Source organism: Lactuca saligna, chromosome 7 (assembly GCF_052625555.1).
Source record: "Lactuca saligna cultivar CGN05327 chromosome 7, ASM5262555v1, whole genome shotgun sequence".
In the NCBI taxonomy this organism is placed as follows: Eukaryota; Viridiplantae; Streptophyta; class Magnoliopsida; order Asterales; family Asteraceae; genus Lactuca; species Lactuca saligna.
The window spans coordinates 125,771,220-125,776,836 of NC_136423.1; positions in this window are offsets into that span (position 1 = coordinate 125,771,220).

Here is a 5,617-nt window from a genome sequence, read left to right on the forward strand (position 1 = left end):
TCTTGCATAAACTAGGATCCAACTAAGGTCTAGGAGTAATATACTTGATACTTACAATTCTAGTAAGTTGCTTAGCTACAATAGGAAATGCCAATACTATAATTAGAATAAAGCTTCAAGCTTTGTTATAATTGAAATAGGGTATAAAACTCTAAAAATAAATTAAAACATTCTAATTATACTTCAACATGTTGTTGAATATCAATCAATGTTCCAAAAACTCTAAACAGCCAAAAATCCAAAGTTATAAAATATAAAGCTTAAAAACTTTATAAAATTTGGCTATAAACTTCCTAGTATCAAATTATATTAATCAAATTATGGATTATACCAATGAACTAGAAATATAAATTACAAGTATTAATCATAAATTATTTGTTGAAAACAAGATTTTTAAATAAATCAAATTGCTTAATAAACATTTTATAAAAATGAATGTTTTTATATAAAATATGGGAGGGAAGTTTATAAAGTTTAAAATTTAGGAGAGAGGAGGCCAAAAGGCATGCAAAAACCGGCCATCACCTCTCCCCATGCCCTCTCTCTTCCCCAAAACACAATCATCAAGCCTAAACCCTTACTCCACCTCTTCCACTTCACTCTCTCACTTCACTCTCTTCTTCCTTCTCTCTAAACTCACGAAAATCCTCTCAATCCTCTGCAAAATTTCCAGATTTTGAATCCCTTGAAGTGTTCTTACTTCTCTCAAGATCAAAACCAAGGTAAACAACAACATCTTCTTCCATAGTTTCATGGTTAAACCTCTTTTTCTTCTTAGTCTTCTCTACTTTTCGGATTCTATGCCTTTCCATGGCTAGAAATCTTTATTCTCCCCTTGTGGTTTGTAGATTCTCACCATAACACAATGCATGTGTTAAAGATGGTGAAAATCCGGGATCAAACCCATGCAAGGAGTGGAAAAGAAGCACATATGATCATGTGACATCAAAACATAATATTTCATGTTCTTCTCCATTTCTTGTGTGTTCATGCATGAACGAAAGCATTAAACCATTTCTAGTACATCTTGGATGCTCATTCATTCCATGCATGTGTTAGAAATCGGGCCTTACCAAGGACATGCATGATGTTCTTATTGAAATACCCTAAAAATGCACACAAGCAAACATGCAATCTGCCAGATTATTTTGTTCGACTTTGAACAGTCATAACTCAGTCATTTTTTAACCAAATCATGATATTCTTTTTGTATTGGTTAGTTCCACGAGTTAACTTTCAAACCCAACTGGTCTTACTGTAAAATATTAAATATCCGATTTTTGGCAGATTTTACAAAAAGGTTGCGCATACAGCTCTTTTTCTGTGATCACTATTTTTATCTTGCTTAAACAATGGTCTTAAACCCAACCATAAATCTTAGGAAAAATACCTTAGAAACTTAACATATCTAGTGAGTTATGGTTGAAATTTCGTGGCTTAAAACCTCACTGAATGGGCTACAAAAATTCATGAACCTCAGCCACATCTACACTTCATGCATTATTGCATGCAACTTTTCTTAAATTGTTTGGAATCATTACCCTCATTTCTCTTCTGAATACATTCTTAACATTTTTACTTTTGAAAGCCCTTGCATGCATGAGATAATCTGGAAAATTTCAAGAGCTTTTGTTATTTATTTGATTTATTAGAATTATTGCTAAAACCAAGGGCATAAATCATATAAAGTACTTCCAGAGGTCAATAAATCCTAAATAAATTCATGGATGATACTTATGGGGAATAATGACCCCTCACCAAATTTCAGCAATTTTTGTTACTGTTTCATATGATTTCTAATTTTCTTTTATTTAGGACATGATAAATTACAAAACCACTTTTTAGGATGTGAAAATTTTATCTAACAATTTTCGCATACCTTACTTGTGATGGGTGACTCAAGAAAATAATTTCAAGATTTTTCATCATGTCTAGCTATTTTTCCCAATTTTTGGTAATTATAATGGCTTAAAAATGGGAAAAATAGTTCTGATTATCCAAAATTCATGAAAATTTGCCAGGATATCATATTATATAGTAGGAGGTTACATAAAAATTTTGAATATTTTTCTCCACTGTAAACTATTTTTCCCTTATTTTCTAAAGTTAATTGCACTAAAATTCACTTAAATATACATAAATACCCAAAACCAGTTTATACATTATGAAAACCACTTTTGATATTTTTCCCAAGATATTTATACTGTAAATGATGTTACAAAAATTTATGGTAATTTATTTTAACTGTTTAATAATATTTCTTTAATTAATGACTATTTAAAGAAATAAAACAAGGAAAAATACAAATAACCACTGAAAAATATATTTTATATTTTTCCCAGCCTATTTATGTATAATAACAATTAAATAAAAAGTTTGGGTAATTTTGGAAACTGTTTACTATTTATTTCAATTTTTATTGAAATAAATGCTCAAAAATTATAAAATATAATTAAACAGCTTGGAAATCCATTTTTATAATTTTCCCAGCTTAGTGTTGTGTATTAACAGTTAAATAAAAAGTTTGAGAATTTTTATCCCTCGAATACTATTTTTCGTGAATTTATGTTGTTATTGAGACTTAAAATTTGGAAAATTAACCTTCCAAGGTTGTAATTAATCGCACGACTTGTAAAATTTCAATACATCAGAAAAAGTGTAACAAAATGATATAAATCCAATACTAAAACATAAATTGGCATTTCCCTATATGTAGAGTTTAGTATATTAGCATTAGATATCGACATGGAAACTCACTAGTGCGTGTGTTTGGTGTCGTAGGATCCCGGTAGTAAGACGTTGGTGCATCCCGAAGTACCGCTTGTGTCTACACAAAACATCGTGAGTATTCACGCACTCCCCTATTTTCGTTTTTTATGTTTTGGGGTGGAAAAGCATGTCCAGAAAAACTATTGTTTGCATGTTGTACTTAAATTGAATTGTATCAAACATGATTGCTATTGTATTGCTATGTTTCTTTATGTATGTCTATGCAACACGGAACATGAGAACTTATCGTACAAAGGCCCTTCCCTTATCTCTAACCATTAACTCTTTGAGCCAATGGTCGTTATGGATAGCGCTATTAGGAATTGACAACTCCTCACTCGCCCGAATCGCTGGAGTGCATGATACCATATTCATCTATGGAACGATAAGCATAGATCTCGATAGGGCTTCAGTCATAGGTTTGGTTGAGACTCATTGTTTGCTCATACACATACAAACTCGTTTCTCGTTATAGCAATAAACTTGTATTCATTAATAGCAATCAACTTGTTTATCATTGAAGCAATGTACTTGTATTTACGAAAAGCCTTATTGTACGCTCGATTTTATAAACTTGTGATACTCACCAACTATTTTCATAGTTGACGCTCGTTTTACATGCTTTTTCAGGAAATAATTAGTAAGTGGATGTAAAGATTCATCATCATAGAGCATGCTGCATCGTGTTGAAGCTATTATGAAGCTATATTTTGAACAATGTTATTTTGAAAAACTTGTATTTTGTTCTTTTGAAGCTATGGGTTGTAAACTTTTAAATACTGCTATGGTGATGTATCTTTATCTTTTGCAATGAAACCGTTATCGCTGTCATACCTTGCGTTTCCGCTTTAGCGGGGTGTGACAGTACATGATAGAGCCTACTATGGAAGTGTAAGGTACTCGGCTCATATCAGCTATCTTAGCCTCTGTACTCGGGCTTTGAGTCTTACTCAACTTGATATTGCTTTGGATTGGCAACTCCCCTTTATTGGAATTTTCCATACTAAAACACTTTAGTACCTTACCCAAGTATGTATCCTAACTAAGTCCTATCAGTCTCCTTTCCCTGATTCTTACTATCCTTATTCCCAGAATATAAGCAGCCTCTCCGAGGTCCTTCATAGCGAAACATTTACCAAGCCAGGACTTGACCTCCTGCAAGGTTGGGACATCGTTTCCTATAAGTAGTATGTCATCAATATACAATACGAGGAAGCTCACTATGCTCCCACTGGCTTTGACATATACACAAGATTCATCTTCGCTTCGCAAAAAGCCAAACTCTTTAACTTTCTCATCAAAACAAAGATTCCATCTGCGAGATGCTTGTTTCAATCTATAAATGGATTTCTCAAGCTTACACACTCTATTTGGATGCTTCGTATCGACAAAACCCTCTGGCTGATTCATATACACATCCTCAAACAACTTCCCATTAAGGAAAGCGGTTTTTACGTCCATCTGCCAAATTTCATAATCATGAAATGCAGCTATTGCAAGCATTACCCTAATAAACTTTATCTTTGCAACTGGTGAAAAGGTCTCATCATAGTCAACTCCGGGAGTTTGAGTAAAGCCCTTCGCAACCAATCGCGCTTTATAAGTGTGAACATTCCCATCCATGCCCGTCTTCTTCTTGAAGATCCATTTGCACCCGACTATCTTACGACCCGGTACAATATCAACCAAGTTCCAAACTTGATTGTCGTACATGGACTGAATCTCGTTGTCCATCACCTCTATCCATTTTGCAGACTCCGGGCCTGCCATGGCTTCTTTGTAGCTGCTAGGTTCGTCCAAATTCATTAGTGTTTCATCACTAATAAACGTATCCCCTTCAATAAGAGTTTCCTCCTCGAGTTGAGCGCCAGTGTTAGAGGTTATTTCATCGCTTTGTTCTTAAATCTCTCCAAGATCAATTTGCCTCCCACTATCTTCTTGGCTTATCAATTCCTTTTCTCGGAAAAGACAACATTGCCATTCGCTCTATAGAAAAGATAGCCAAAATACTTATGTGGATAGCCGATGAAATAACACTTCTCACTATGAGGTTCGAACTTGTCGTGAGTCTCTCGTCCTACGAAATCCTCGCAACCCCAAACCTTAATATGTGCTAACGAGGGAGCTTTCCATGTCCATATCTTGTGAGGAGTCTTGTTAACCTTTTTGGTGGGAACTAAGTTAAGGATGTGGGCGACAGTCTCTAAGGCATACCCCCAGAAAGATATTGGTAAGGAAGTCAAACTCATCATAGAACGAACCATGTACAACAAGGTTCGATTACGTCTCTCAGCCACACCATTCAATTGTGGCGTTCTCGGAGGCGTCAATTGCGAAACAATTCCACATTCTTTTAGATAGTCGTGAAAGTCAAGACTTAGATACTCTCCTCCTTGGTCTGACCGAAGCATCTTAATTTTCCTGCCCAACTGATTCTCCACTTCATTCCTAAACTCTTTGAATTTTTCAAAGGTTTCCGACTTTTGCTTGATTAAGTAGATATATCCATATCTTCTATAATCGTCCGTAAAAGTCACATAGAAGCAACAAGCATCCCTTGTGGTGGATCTAAAGGGCCCGCACACATTGGTGTGTATGAGATCCAATGGACCCTCACCCGTTTCACAAGTGCCAGTAAAGGGTGACTTGGACATCTTCCCAAGTAAACAAGATTCACACGCATCATCGTCCTTAAGGTCGAATGACTCCAACACTCCATCCTTTTGGAGTTGGGCTATGCGCTTCTTGTTGACATGGCCAAGGCGACAATGCCACAAGCATGCTTTGTCTAGGCTAGTAGACAAATCAATATTCAACACATAATTTCCAAAATTATCAACAACCATCA